We start from the raw sequence: 16,904 nt of genomic DNA, 5'->3' as shown, positions 1-16,904 counted from the left end.
TGTATTAAATTAATCCAGCAATCAAATATTTTATTATATCAATCAATAACAAAAATCTGACGACCACTGCCCCTGATTTATCAAAAAAAAAAAAAAGGCTTAACAACAGTACAATTTCCAATATAAAAAAACTCATAAAAAACGAAGTCATTGGTTCCATTGTTTTACAAAAACACAAACTCATATTTATATTAAAATTAATTGATACCAAACATGTAAATCTTACTGAACTTATACTGATAATTATTTTGAAACTAAATGAGAATTATAAAACGGTTTAATATGCAACATATGACCATATTTTACTGTAGTAGCATTAAATTAATACTATGATGTATGTGACTATTTCTTAGACTACTGAAACTATTTCGGAAAGTATAAAGTAGAGTGAAAGTAGAATGATAAAGTAGAATGATAAAAATTACCCAGAATAATAAAAGCTTACCAAAAGTCGTAGTATATTGATGAACCCATATAAATGAAATCATTTAGAAAAAACAAATTTTTAACTTTGAGTATTATAGTTACACACATTTCGTTGTAAAACTAGCATTATAATATGGATCACTTAGTAACGATAGCTCCTTTTTATATCATATTCAGTTCGATGTTTTGTTTATTGTAATTCTTGGTTTACCTTCAGTGTTCACCTTTCCATTTTTTTTTTCTAAGTTAAATTATTGCAAATAAATTTGGATTTAGACACCTAAGGAGTCTAAGTTCTGCGACGTTTGTGTGTTCTTCGACAAGTAGGTGATTGACATAATGGCTTACCATTAGATCGACTATCTCATAAGAGGAATTGAATGACGTATGGTATGAGTATCAGATTAATTTAACTATAAATTATTCCGACGCAAAGAGTTCAAAATAAAGCTGTTGCAATATTGCACCACCAATAAGTTTTTTTTTTACAAGTTTACTATCAATGTCGTTGTGTCTCAATACAGATGTTACATCTACAAACAGGACGTAGTATTCATATAATTTCAAGTCTACACAGCATTAATAAGAATAATTAATATATTTGTATATAACCATAGTGTATCAAGAAAGTCGAAGTTAAGTGACAGTTAAACATCGGAGTACTGAAGTTGTGGCAAATGATATTCTATTTATGATGTAAGTTGCATAAAAGGGGAACATGGACATAGAACGCAATAGCTACAAGTTGAACAAGACCTTAATATACAATAAGTAAGCATCAGTCATCTAAAGATATAATATAAGTGATTTGTCTTAACTCTTTCAAAAAGATCTAATTCATTGTATAGACGTACTGACGTGTTGTACAAAAGGCTCTGTAATATTATGTAAAATTCCGCCCATATAAATCAAAATCTCTTAATTTGTCTATTAATTTGCCTCAGAAGAATGAAACGTATATTCTTACCCAGAGCTGTCAAAAACACGGCCCGAGGGTCACATGCGTTAATATTTGTGCGGCCCGCACAATATTGTAATCTATCAAAATTATGGAAATTTTCTTTTGGTGTACTGGTAAAACTATATTATTTAATTCTATAGTATACCAAATAAATAAATTTAAATTAATAAAACTAAATTTAACATAACAACCGTATTTTTTTTTGTCGAAAACAACTATCTGTGGCCTTCCAATCTATACAGTCATTTATATTGGCCCGCGATCGCAACTGGTCTGGACAGCCCTGTTTTAACCTATTGTTCAATATTTTTTAATGCTTAATTTGTAAGCAAATAAACAGATACTTTATTATTAGACCAAAGATATTGACCATTAAATTGTGGAACAAAATATTTAGAATATATATTTGCATAATATGTAGAATAAGAGAATATAGACTTTTTAGACTATATTCTAATATGTTTATGTGTTTAATATGGGTATTATAAGGCTTTAATTGTAACAATAAAATTAAAAGAACATATATCTGAAATCAAAATAATATGTAATAGTATTCATAACTATTTAAACTTTTATATTTTCTATATTTAAATAATTGTTAAACCGCTCTTCAGTAAAAATAAAGAAAAAATGAGACAATAATTCTGTATCAATAATTAAATTATTATTAGACTGTCATTTCTATTAATTAAAGTTTAGCTGCTAGCCACATTAATTAAATTCAAAATCAATAAAGCCAAAAACCATTCATTGGATGCACCATTGATGTCACATCTGGTGCGCTCTGCTGGCTGTTGGCTGCTAACTGCTAACTGCGAGCTGTGAACTGCTTGGCACTGCTTGGTATTGAGTAAGAACTGCATCCCATTCATATTGATATTTTGCATTTAAATTCTTAGCCCCAAACGCACAAAGCAGACTGCGAGGATATCAGCCAGAAGGACAAATAGACGAACGCGCAATCGGCCATTCGAACACTGAACCAACGAAGCAAATAGACCAATATCAGATGCAATAACGACCACAACAGCTTCGAACGTGTTGAGCTCGCATACTAAAGCTGCAAACTGTGTTGGGCCACAATGGCCACTATTTTACTTCCACACTAATTGAAGCTCAATAAAAAACACCATTATTTTGATGTCATAATTCCTGAGGCCATTCTTCCATTGCACAATGGCACAATTGTTTCTGCTTTCGCATTTAGTGCTGCAAATAATTCCTTGATGCCGGGCAAATATTTTCGGTTTCACAATTACGAGTTTAATAGTATCTGAGATACTCGACGATTTTATAAATAAATGAAAATTTTTGCTTAAGCTAAAAATTTAATTGATATACTTCGATAATTTGTAGCTTTAATACTCATTGTATGAAGAGGTGGTACGAGTGTCTGTAAACTTCAATTTACAGATGGCAAAAACAATATTATATACACAATGTTGTGAAATATTTTATGGAATTATTTAAAAGAAATCAAATAAGTCCACATATATAATTAGAACCTATATAAATTATTTATAAGTAGTTAAGTAAGCCTATATTTAGTTAGAATATATACAAAGGTCTAGTTAGTGGAGTGATAAATAAAGTAGTTGGGATGGAGCTTTATAAATATGTTAGCACGATAAATTGATATATATAGTATTATAGTATTATACAATATACAATATAGTATTATGTTATGTTATTATATTATAATTATTATTATGTTATAATTAATCAATATAGTATTATGTTATGTTACATGATCACCAATATTCGAAATCGAATTGGAAAATAAAGAAGAAAGAAAGAAGATAAATTGATATTTAATGGTATTAAAAGTATGAAAGGTGTTGTATTTTTTATTGGAAAATGTTGTACTTTTACTTTTTATATATGCAACTCACCAAGAGTTTCGATTCAAGAGTAGAAATTTTGTTTTAAGAACTCAATTGTAGTAAGGAGTACGGTTTATGCAAACTCTGTAATTTGATGAATGTTATATGAGAGCATCTTCAGCTGCAAAAGCTCAGATATTTGCCAAAGTTACTCCAGGTTGGTGGGTTAAGTTAAAGTATCATTCTTCAATTAGCCTTAAAGTTATATCATTTCATATTTCTAATCATATTAGAGAATGGGTTAGGTGGTTAATGATTAGTTAGATGTATTTATGATCAGTCAGAATACTCACGAACGTAAGTATTATAACTGTATACACATATGCGGAATATGATATCTACTCTTAAGATTTATGAACTAAAATGCTGTCCTTACTTTTCAATTACGGCAGGCAAAAGAAAGATAAAAAATAAAAATTAAAAATAACATAATTACTTTTTAAATAACATTTAAAAATATAAGGAATTCTCCTGATAAAGGCAAAAGCGAATGCCGAAATACTTATAGGAATAGACAAAAAAAAACGATCGAAATAAAAGTTAAAGTCCTAAAAAACAAAACCGACTTTAAATGTAAAAGAATATACATAAATAAAAATACAATAATTTTATTGATAATGCAGTTCATATTTTATACTAAAAATAAAGCGTACTCACTTATTTAGTTGGCCATTACTGTCGTAAGTCGTCCTTGGCCGGATACAGTAACCCCCTTCAATCAGCCGGATTAGTCACATGTGGTCATCTGACTCTTCGTTCGAGGATACGGATGACATCTATCAAATGTTTCACTAATTGATACCGAATCAAACATCTTTTTAGCAGGAACATTTTCTCCAGTTTGTACGAATACTATAAAATGGTTAATGGGATACATTTTGACCATCAACCAAAATTGAGAATATCATATATTTGATAAGAGTCAGTTGATAGCGCAAATGATCTACTATAATCACAGTATTTCATTCCATTGAGATCCAATCTATTTGACTTTATTTTATTCTACTTTATGCTATTCCCCTCAATTATATTCTAGAAAACAAAAGTGTTTCTTGAGAAAGTTTGTATATAAAACCAATTCTGGAAAGTATAATAAAACCAGTTCTGGAATCTTTTCAATAAACTATGTAAAGGACATCCATATGCATGGATTCGTTCAGTGTTTGATGAAGACTCAACATGAATTGCGACATAAAGCAAACTTTGAGGATGGATTATCACTTTCATTCTAAAAAAAAAAGTTACAAAAAAGTATTCATTAGGGTTTATTAGCTTTGTATACTCTCTTATTTCCAATTCTAAATACTAGCAATACTCAACGATAAAATAATTACTCTATGTCTATTATAAGAGCTATCAAAGAATTTTCTTAGAACCTTTGTAAAATATTTTTAAAAACTCAAAAGAATAATAGTTAATTCAGATTAGAACTAGTTAGCAGCAAAGTACCAAAGCATAGGCTACTAATTTTTTTAATCTTCAACTTAAGTGACGATAATTTTATTTCAAATGTTAAATGTCATCACTTAAGCATTCGTAAAAATTTAAGTTGATTAATGCGTAAAGAATTCTCTTTTCAATAATAACAGAAATCAATTTTTACTACTTGATTTCTATTGAAAAGTCAAAATTTGTATAGATTTTTAACGCTACTCACTTAAATTCAACTGGATTGGCGAAATTGCTTTGAAGCAATAACAAAAACCAAAAACAAAACACAAAAACAAAAAAAAAATAATGCATTTTCTAACGAACTATCCCATAGGATAAGGATTAACGCTTCACTAGTCTTAACGAAAATTCCACAATGAAGGGTTTGCCAATGTAGAGGCATTCCTGCTCCGCTGCTCCGCTTCTCCGCGCTGAAGGCAAACAACAATTACAAACCCAACTACTCAGCATTACTGCGCTTCCACTGCAGATACTCTGGATGCTGCGGATCAAAAGAATATTCGCGAGTTTCAGTGCAGTTTGCAAACAGAGTTGACATTCACTTGAGGCATTTAAACATCACAGCTTAAGCCGCATTTGCTTACTGCTGCAATTCAATAGCTGCAGTAGATGCGAATATTTTTTCAATTTTCGCCATTCACTTCAGATATAGTATTTCAGTGGAAAAATACAGCAAAATAGAGCAGATAAAGCCTGAGAATTTCTTTTACTTATAAATATTTTTGAGCAGGTGTTTCAACAGATACAAGTACCTGATTCGCGCATTATTTCCATATTTATGTTTTTCTCTTATTACTTTATTTTCCTTTTTATTTGATTTTATTTCACTTATTTTATTATTTTTTTATTATTATTTCCACTCTATTAAAGGTACGTTTTTACCCATAGTTTATGACCTCCTCCTTCATTTTTTTGTCCAACTTATATTACAGCCGTATTAAGCGTAAGCGAACCCGTTTTAATAATAATTGCAGCGAAATAATACGCTTTCATCTTCAATTTCAGCATTTCAATTATGGGTTTTGAATTAAGAGTTCCACATTTTTCTATTCTGTCATTTTTCACAATTTTCAACCCTCCAATCAGATGTCAATTTTTAATGATTCACTTTAAAATGGTGGCAACACTTTTACGGAAATCTAGCAATTTGGTTAACACGTTTTTTGTGTGCTTTATGTATTAAAGGGTAAGGGTAAGGGTAAATGTATGTACGTCCGTCGTCAATATTGTGGAAGATTATTAATTATTTATAAACTTTTAATTAGCATTTGCAATAATGGTGGCAACGCCACAGACACAACTCTTAGTATTTCATAGATCCCTGCATGTTAATAAGTGTATTGCAGTGTTATATAGATACTTTTTATATCAGTTTGAGGTTAAACAAAAATATTATTCAGAAAGTGGTTTCACTATAATTGGCAGGAAACATTTTGATTTCAGTACAGATTTTATTTCAGTACAGATTTTATTTCAGTACAGTTTATTAAATTAATGTCTGCTCTTCATCAACACATCACTAATTTCAATTATATTTTTAATTAAAAAGTAGAAAATAAATAAAATATTTTACTTTAAATTGTTCAATTTAAATAAACGAAAATTATTAAATTAAAATAAAAAAAATGCCATAAAATTACTTTTCACTTAATACAGTTCTGGACAGAGGGATATGGGTGTCAGTTAGCGATAGAGATAAGGGTAGGGACATGACCGCGTTTTGTGTTGGAAGTCCAACTGCGAAAATATCAAGTTAAATTTGTAAATTCATAAGAAAAAATGAAGAAAATTATGACGGATTTTTTTTGGAAAAGGTGGAAATGGTGGTTTTAGATATGTATAATATTATGTATAATATATAATATGTATGTATAATAAAAATTAGACAATTATGGAAAATTGAAAAAAAAATGTTTTTTATGTACATATATATATAAAGACTTTGTTTAGTCAGATGTAAATGATTTTTATATTATATATATTTAAATGAGAAAATTAATTTTATTTCATATTACACTAATATCTAAGATCCGCAACTAATGTGAAATAATATATAATATTTATGAAATATTTACAAAAAGTCAATAAAATTTATGTAACACAGATCATTTTGAGACAAATCCTATACAGCACAAATATGATAAGGAGTTTATATGTTAAAGTTAACCACCGGAATCAGTTAAAGACTCCGAGATCAATACTCATAACCGCATGGGTTGTGCGAAGTCATCCTCCGTAAAAGAGCACGAATAGTATGCTAGCGAAAGGGTTAAAATGTACACCGTGCAGGATTTAGTTTAGAATTTTTGGACTGGATAATAGCGAGTCACATCCGTGATTCAATGATTTCTTTAAAAAGGCTAAGACCCTACAACACTTATAGTGCAGGTAATGATAATTACTTATCAATTAATTTTTATATTCTCTTTTAAATGAATATATATAAATAAAAATAAAAAAAATAAAGTTATAAAATATGACAATAAATGTAATAATATATATAAATAGAATAAAAATTTCATATAAAAGCAAAAAAAATTAGAGACTGCCAAGATCTAAAGTTACTATTTAATTATAAAACCTTAAAATGTACTTTTAACTAAATATTTTTTATAATAAAATTTTCTAGAGAAGTTTCGAAAACTAATAAACTACAACAACAACATTTTTTTTTATATTATTTTGATTAATTGAATTTTTGGCTGACTATACAGCTGTTTCCACACGATAGTTTGTATTTAAGTAAATAGAAACTTAATGACTATCGTCATAAGTGACGTTAAAATCAAATTTAATATAAAATATTCTGTAATATTAAAATTTAAATACATATATATAATTATATACTTATTCAAGTAAATACCACATAAAATAGAAATTTAATTATCATAAATTAAAGAGAGAAACTATTACATACTTTCAGACGCTGCTTTAAATCAACGAAAGTCAAACATAAACTGAAGTGCCAGAGTTGTAAACATTTCTACACTGAGAAAAAAATGAAATAACACAATCGCTTGTGTTCAAAATAGTAAACAATAAAACAGTAAATAAACAATTGTCGCCAACTAACCAGCTACCAATGGCGAAATCAGTGCGAATCCTTGCTTACAGTAACCGAAGAGGTAACGACCGAAAATGTATTTAATACTACTGACCTAGTCTACGAGAAATCGTGTGCGAAAATGCCAGAAAAAAAAATAGTGCAACAAATAAACCTACATGGATATGTAAATTGAAACAGAGGAACTTGTGAAACGAAACACCTGCCACAGTATTGGAACATCGTAAGAAAGAAAACAAGAGTTTGCGCCAGAGAAGCACAGAGCGAACTCCGAAAAAGTGTGGTGAATAAATTTGATTACGTATTTGCTTGAGATGAGCAGGAATGAAACGAAATGCTTGTAAACGAAAGAAAATGAAACGAAGGTGCTTATCGACTCCAATAGTAACTGTAAGCAAACAGTTGTTAGCTGTTCGCTGCTGAATCAGGATGTGAACATTACATCGAGGATGAGGTGAGATTTCATTGGAAATTCTCGTTATACACGTGTGAACATGTTTAAGCCGAAAACTTATTTTAAAACTTACTTACTTACAAATTTTTTTTTTGATTAGTTTTTTGATATCAACGAAGTAATGAAATTTATTAGTAATATTTATGTTATATTCCAGTTCCGATAGTCTAGATCTTACCACGAAATTTGCTTCAATTCTGTATATGGGAATATGTATTTTCCACTTAATTTATTTTCAAAATTCAATTCAACTTTAAACTTTGTAAGGATTTTTATCTTCTCTTTTGGGTTCACGCCCACTAATTTTAACTTTTTATGCAACTTACACCATTAGCAATTGCAGTTAAACATATCCTTTCATTTCTATGCACAAGTGTTGTCCTTCCTGTGTACCGAAGACATTTGTGTTTTATTCCTTGCATTGCATTTAGAGTCCTTGCTTTTGCAACTTAAGTGAAGCGCTGGCACAATGATAAAATAAAAATTGGAAAAATCACACTGAGGAAAAATCGCAAACTTTTACATAAACGTCGCACAGTTTGTAGGAAGTCGAAATTAATCATTGTCAAAGCGCATAAATCACAGATTCGTTATCCTTTTTCCATTTAATTTTGTTAAAGTCATTTCATTGCAATTGCATTTTTTGTATTCAATCTATCGATAGATTATTACAGTTTCTCGATTTTGATTTACTCAACTAAAAACGAAAAATCAAAAATTTTTAAAAAAATATGGACTAAAAAACTTAATGGACTATTGACAATATGTCCTAGTTATGGAATTGTTAGTAAATTAAACAAGTGCGCTCCTCTAATGAAAATAAAAGGTTCGCTCCCCCACCATGTTCCCGAATTAAAGCAAGACTCTAAATTGTGGGGTGAAAGCGATTCTTCGGCGAACGCGATTTCCAGTCCAGAAATCGGTTAAGAAGATGGTAGCATCCACCATCTACCAGTTTGCTGGTATACTACCATTTTATTAGCTAATTAGTATATTCGCACGATTTTCTTCCTTCTAAGTTCTAGCTCTTCTTACCCCTCCAAAATTCTTTCATTGAAAACAAAGGGTTAATAGCTGCCATAAAGAGGGAATGTGCAGATCTACAGTTAAATAGCTATAGAGCTGGAATCCATGAGTTGATGAATCACTGCTGTAAGAAAAATATAGTTGATAAACATTACAATAAAGAATAAAGTGGTTCCTAAAGAGTGGAGTGTTTGACGTAGATAGATAATTGACAAACAACAGCAACTGACAGGGAACAATTATTCTTATATTTGTCTAGTTCTATTACACTACATGTCAACGAGATCGTTTTTTCGCTAATCACGGAGGTACATGAATCTCTTTTACTGCATTCGGAAAACTAAATTAGTGAAAATAACCACATTCGGAAATTTAATAGACACAAAGATTAGTAAAGATCACAAAATCTTGAAAATATTAAAATAGGGAACAGATATCTCTAAGTGAAGGTGCTTTTCAACCACAGGTAACATTCGTTTCTTTTGGTTTGTTTAACTCAATTTGTTTTGGTTTACCTAGTTATTCCCTATCTCTTTTGCTGTAACAGCTAATTTAATTTAAAATTATCTCTAGCATGGACTTTTAGGACTGTTAATTTATTTCTATGGATTTCATACACAGAACGATCATCAGGTCCATTTTATATATATGCCTCTCATTTGTGGAGAAGTTTTATGTAAAAATTGCAAACAGTTTCGTATTTGAAAAAATTTCTTAGATTCGTGAACATAGGAATATCGAAGAGAATGAACTCGCTCAATACATAACCATAAAAGGTTCCTAAATAGATAGAAATAAAATCATGTGGATTATAAGACCGTTAGGACCCTACGATCTGGATTAGATAAAGGAACAACGAAAGATCCTTTGGGTTTCAAAAAGTCGGAAACTCGTATACACCCCTATGTATTAACAGGGCGCTGTGTTATTATAGCACTGTTTTAATGTTAGCGCATTCCGAGAAGTGAATAGTGCAATAGCAGCCATGTTGAAGAATAAATAGAATACATAATTTATTTCATATGCTTTAATAATAGTACAATCATGTAGGTATTTGTTTTGAATGTAGTGAATAAAAGATAATTCCTTTTCTGAAGTTCCTGATGAAAACCTGCTTACTAACTCTTCGAAGCATACTTTACGGATTTCTGACCTCTATTATTAGTGTCCGAAGATTATTAATGCGCTGTGTAGGCTATATCTTATATTCTATGTATACTTAATTTAATTCATATAATATATTAGCATACTAGTATATAGACCATAGGACTTAGACTTTTCACACGGTGTATTTTATTACCAATTATTTTAAGTAAATATATTTATCCTAAGTTAAGTATATTATTCATGTATTTAATTTCATAAAATATATATAAACTTCAACTAACTGTCCAGATATTTCCATGTAATATCTTTCTTTTTTACTTGACTTTCATTGAGTTGTGCGTGTACTTGCATTGCAAATGTTTAATCAGGATCGGTACACCGATTACCTTTTTGTTAATTATTTATCACTAAAGGAACTATCACCTTTAGTTGAAGTTCTTAACAATTCTCAGAAATTCTTCGACTTTATTATAATCAGAAATATAATCAACAATCAAGACAAAAAATCAACTTCTCTCAAAGTTAAATTCAAGTAAAAATGCTTGTTCTATATTTTATAAAAAAATTCTGTTGCAATTATTCTGCAAAATAAAAATATTAAAAATGCAAGAAATATTTCTGATAAAATTCGTTTTAAAGCCAAATTAATATTTGGTGATTTGAGATTCATGTAAATGTTCAGTTTCATTATAAATAGTTGTTGGCTTAAGAGGAACTTTTGCAGTGGAGGGTGGTGCAGTGCAGTGTAGTATCTCTCACCTTGGATTTGTAGGTCTTTAATATTCATAGTTTAAAAAGCACTAGAGCAGTAGAATTAATAAACTGTAAACTGTAAACTCAAAGGTAGCACTCACAATTCATGCGTAAATGTGCCACCTCAGCCACGAATGCTTCATTTAAAACCAAAAAGCAGCTTACTTGACCTTTCCGTTCTCTTCGCAGAAGGAATAAAATTTATACATAAGTACAGTACGAGTGAGCACTGTTGCATTTGGTTTGTATTTTGCGCCAGATAAGGTCAAAAATTATGAATAAATTATCACCGAACAGGAGCGAAGTGGGACGAGAACATATTTCTCTATCAGAATGTAAGTGCTGTAAAAATTGAAATGTGGAAGAGAATCGTACACATCTGCCAAGCCAAATGGTAGCCAACGCTTCCATGTTTGCCGTATTCTGCGCAAATTGCGTGCAATCTGCAGTTAAGACTGTACAATGCTGCCAGCAACCAAGCAACATAATTGTGGCTCTACTGAACTTACATCAGCAGAAATATCCTCACAGAATCATCATCGGCAACATCACTGTGAATATTGGAAATCATCTTTTCTTAATAACACAACTTCCGTTTGTTATTGCTGCAGTTGAAGCTGATATTGTTGCTGTTGTTGTTGTTGTTGTAGTAGTAGTTGGTGTTGTTGTTGTTGTTATTGTTGAAAATTGTGGAACTGCAAATGGTAGTGCACGTTCATATATTCGGTAATTATCACACAAATTTTGCTGGCTTTAAAAGTTCTAAAAAGGATACTCAATGGCATTAATTTTAATTGGTTTCACATAAACACATTTGAGCCTTTAACGGGTTAACGATGGCTTAATGCATTTTCAGTGAAATTTTCGGCATTAGAATGAGAACTGATTGCGATTTTGACATGAACCAAAATCAGAAAATTAAACTGTGAGAGTTTATAACATCGGAACAGGCACGTAGACAGTGGAGTCGATTGATTGATGTGGATTGAGGGAATAAAGCCCCCTGTTACATGTGTTTTCATTCTTAATGCTTTATGATACGTCTTAATAATAATCAAAAATATATCCAATCCAACATTTAATCTGCATGCCATCCTCTGAAGCAAATTTTTGGCTGCTGGTTTATATCTACCTATGGCTTAGACTAATTAGAAATTATTTAAAAATAAAAACAATAATAAATTAGTTAATTATAATAGCAGATATCCTTAATTAGTTTTAGTTAGTTAGTTGTGGTGGATGGAGGAACGAGTCCTTCTCAATTAGCTAAGAAAGCCATTTTGAATCCACAAAAACCTTGTAATATTCAAGCTAGAACCAGCCAGATGCATTTATAATGACAATGCTAGAACTATCGCTGAGTGTGTTGAAGAAAGCTGCCTGCAGCTACCTGTCTTTTCTTCGAGAACTGGTAGACACACATTCCAGGGTAGGGCAAGCCAAGCCTACAACAGGGTAGGCTAAGCCTGGCTACATATCGTCCTTAGTCCAGTGCTCTGTAAAGACAGATGTTAACCTGGATACCTCTGATTTGCTTCTTTGTTAATGAATATTAAGTCTCTATACAAATGATAGCCAAGCTAGTGTGGGGACCAAAAAAAGGTAAACTTCGCTTTTCCGCAATCCTGACTTCAACAAAAGTAGTGTTTTCTACATTTTAAAAACTTGTTTCTTACTTATTAGGTTGGAATAGGTTAATTAAAACAGATGTGTAATTAAGCTCATAGTTTTTAATATATCTGCGCACCTCTGACGCTTTTGTACTGTTCCACAAGTTGTGGAACCATGTTCATTTTAAAGATATAAAAGCCTGCTGCTGCCTAGCTTTAAATATTTCCAGAAATTGTTTCCAAATGTTTCTATAATCGTTTCATACAATCGTCAAATATTGGTTTCTGAATGGTCCATTAAGATAGTACCTCAAGCTTATGTGGTATGCCAGAAGCCTAACAACTTTTATAAGTTCTCTGCTCAATGCAATAGGTCTACTTCATGTTATCTTGAATGCGTATATTAGCCTGTCTTTGGGCTTTACAGTTAATATAGTGGTTTTTGAATTGTGAATCCTACTAGAGCTGAGTGTTTTCATAAAACTCAGATGGTGACCTCATCATAGTACAATATAGCTTAGATTTAATATCTTAATATTAGTTTCTTCGTTTGACTAGGTAAGTGGCACTTTAGTTACCTATGTATTATTTATATGCTGAAACCAAACAAAGAGTTATGCGACTTATTAAAGAGCGATAGTGGTTGTATAACATTCTTAAATGAATGTCCCAGTAAGATCACTTGGTTGTCAGACAGAATAATAATAATATTAAATAATCTTAAGTTTACATTATATAAACTTAAAAAACTTAATTTCTTATTCTTACACCACTTCGAGATTGTCTTCACTATTTTCACAATCTTCTTAACTTACAATGCTCTAATATTTTTGTAACATACACAGGTATTTTCAATGACAAGGTGTCCATCGTAGACGAGTGGATGGTGGATGTTAGACATATACCTAACGATATTGTTAAGTCCAAATCAATTTGAGAAGATGACCTTCGTAGAGGAGAGGATTCCACTCATCTATTTTCGATATTTTGCAACCTTACAACATTGTTAAGTTCATATTCCAGATGAGTATTAAAATATGGCCACCGTAGATAAGTGGATGTTGGGCACATACCAAGGACCACCTGCAATCTCATGACGTTGTTAAGTTTATATTCCAAATCATTGAAATAGGGTTGCTGCCGAGGACCTGGAATCTTCTTCAATCCTGCAATATTATTAAGTTTATATTCCAAATCAGTATTATAAAGTAGCTATATTAAATAACTAAATATCGAATATTATGTGTACCTAGGACCACCTGTAAACTCATGACATTGTAAAGTTTATATTCCAAATAATTGAATTCATTCTAGATACATACTTGGGGCCTTTTTCAACCCTACAATTTTGTTAAGTTCATATTACATATCAACATGGCTAGGTGGTCATCGTAGGTGAGTGGATGCCCAACATTTATTTTCGATATTTTGCAACTTCACACGATTGTTTAATTCATATTTCAGATCAGAGACAGAGACATCAGAGACATGATGTCAGAGACATACCCAGGACCACCTGCAAATACATGACATCGTTAAGTTTATACTCCAAATCATTAAGACAAGGTTGCTGCCTAGGACTAGTAGATATCAGATATATACCTTACGAATTTGTTAAGTTCATATACCAGATCAGACTAGGTGGTTACCGTAGATAAGTAGGTGTCGGAAATATGCCTAAAACCTCTTGCAACCTAACGATATTGTTAACTACATATTCCGTCACTGTAGCTGAGTGGAAGCGGGTCATATAACTGGGTGCTTCATATTACTGGATAAATTCAAATCCATTTAAATTTGTGTGGGCTTTCTTATATAAGATTCCATATCTAGGGCTATATAATTATCGTTTTCGACTTCTAATTATTTGGTAGGTAATGTCATAGTAACTAATTATAATTTTTTGCAATAAGATGAAACTGTAAATACAGTTGATATATATACATATCGTATATATGATATTTTTAAATAATTTTATCAATGAAAATGCATATATGGTATAATATTATGTCATGTTAATGTGTCGCATTTGAAAACTCGAACTGGCTCTTTGTGTTACTTTTATTTTTACTTCAATTCTTATTTCAATGAGTTAGTAAATATCAGTACTTAGCAAATAAGCCAAAGTTAAAATGTATCTACAGCAAAAAAAAAGTAAAACAAAAAAATATTCCGTACAACTGAAAGCGCTCTTCGAAACGCTAAATTAATGAAGCACGTTATTTTGACTTATGCAGAAATTTGCGTAATATTTGCTTGGCTTTTGTTTCTGTTTATTTGCTGATTTATTCCGAAATCGTTACGTGAGTCGAGTACATATAGAGTGAGTAACTGCCAACCAACCAACCAACCTACTGTTATGACAAACTATACCAGTTTTATAAAAACGTGCATTTCTACCAGGCGAACATAAACGCTAGCAGACCGCATTCGAACTTAAATTTCGCCGTTCATATGTTAAGTCGCTACATCGGTTTTCGATTTTGCGAACTTGGGTTGAATGTGACACGACAAAACAAAAAAAACAACATAAGAAAGCAACAAATTTAATTCTGTTGAGTAATTGCACAATTGCAGAAAACATTGCATCTTTTTAGGCTGAACTTGATTCACGCTTGTAATGACAAATAAATTAATGCATCGATACATTGAATCAGCACAAAGCTGCGCAAAACTAAATATTTCCATTGTATATGTAGTATACTTTTAAGCGCTTATGTTATACAAAAAAAAAATTTCATACGTATTTCAATTTGAAGAATTTTTTTCTGCTCGACTTTGTCATTTTAATTGTGATGATTGCGATTAGAACAGAAAAATCTAATATAAAATATGAACTGCGCTGTTGAGCTAACATAAAACCATATTATTACGTCGACGACTGCAACCAACGTTAAATTAATACCGAAAAAGTATAAAAACAAAAGCAATTTGCGTCGCCGCACATTTCTGTTGCAGCAGCATTTAAGTTGCTTTTTTCGCTTTCCATCTTCCCCAGCTTCAAGTGCTGAGCGCCTAATCAAAATAGCTAAAAACTGTACTAACAGTTTAAAAAAATTAGTTAAAAATAATTTCAGTCGCTCGGTGTGTGTCGAAGCTAATAAGCAACCAATAAACAAACTAACAGACTAAACTAACAAATTGAATTTACTGTTGCAACTGTTATTTGTTGTTTATTTAGTTTATTTAAATTTAAATAAAATACAATTTATTTCAGTTAAACGACAATTTAAGCATACAAAATCGACTAAATACGGAACGCAAATTTTTATGTATATTTGCGCTTTTTTTCCCCGTGATTTGCTTACAACAATAAAACACATATGCACACACATCCACACACACACAAACAACGATGTTGCAACAAATTATCATACACGGAAAAAGTTTTAAATAAATTATAAATGCAACAACGCGGTATTCAGAAAGAAATTATAAACAATTTAACTCACTTTTCAATATTAATCTTTAATGCAGTTGAAATTCCGAATTAAATTATTTTAGTTTCATTAGTGAAAAATATTTAACATTTACTCAGGCATTTGGCATTTGTATGCTTTCCCTTACTATATACATATATATATTTGCATTCATGCTTTAACATAATATGCATATACAATATATATATTTGTACATATATTTATATATCTCATACCATATACATATATCTACATACGAGTACTTCAACCAGAATTTAACAGATGAGAATTCAAAAAAATAAATATATTTTATAATTAATTTCAAATTACATTTTGTTGTGTAATATTTTTTTAACATATTTTAGTAAATATTTCATATATATATATATCAATTTTTAATGTTAACATTTAAACATTCATTTAATTTTATAGTTAAATATTTATTTAATTAAGGTAACTACAAATTAAACCTACAACATAACTAATTTCGTATAACTGTTGAAGTACATTATTTTTGCCCATGCTTTCCACTTATTAACTCTTCTATTGAATTTGCTTAAAATAAAGTTTTTAATAATAACTAGAATTATTTAAATTAGGGTTTCTTGTCCTAAACACTGTCGGTCTGAAAAAATATAATGTTTTTCGGTCTTTAACGGTTTCTTCTTTGAAAAGATATTGGATGCCAGCTGTTGAAAATATTGGATACCACTGGATAAGCACTGCGAATGAAAAACACTGCTTTGAAT

General features: G+C 30.5%; 1 protein-coding gene across 2 annotated transcripts in view; it reads right to left on the bottom strand.

Annotated features, from left to right (window-relative positions):
* The window catches only part of LOC119681024 (lateral signaling target protein 2 homolog), a 420,855-nt gene that overhangs the window by 103,794 nt on the left and 300,157 nt on the right, over positions 1–16,904 (bottom strand). The gene's annotated exons all lie outside the window — the stretch shown is intronic.

This window comes from Teleopsis dalmanni, chromosome 2 (assembly GCF_002237135.1).
Source record: "Teleopsis dalmanni isolate 2A chromosome 2, ASM223713v2, whole genome shotgun sequence".
Lineage (NCBI taxonomy): Eukaryota > Metazoa > Arthropoda > Insecta > Diptera > Diopsidae > Teleopsis > Teleopsis dalmanni.
Note: the sequence above shows the minus strand (reverse complement) of the source record. Positions and strands in the feature narration are given on the sequence as shown.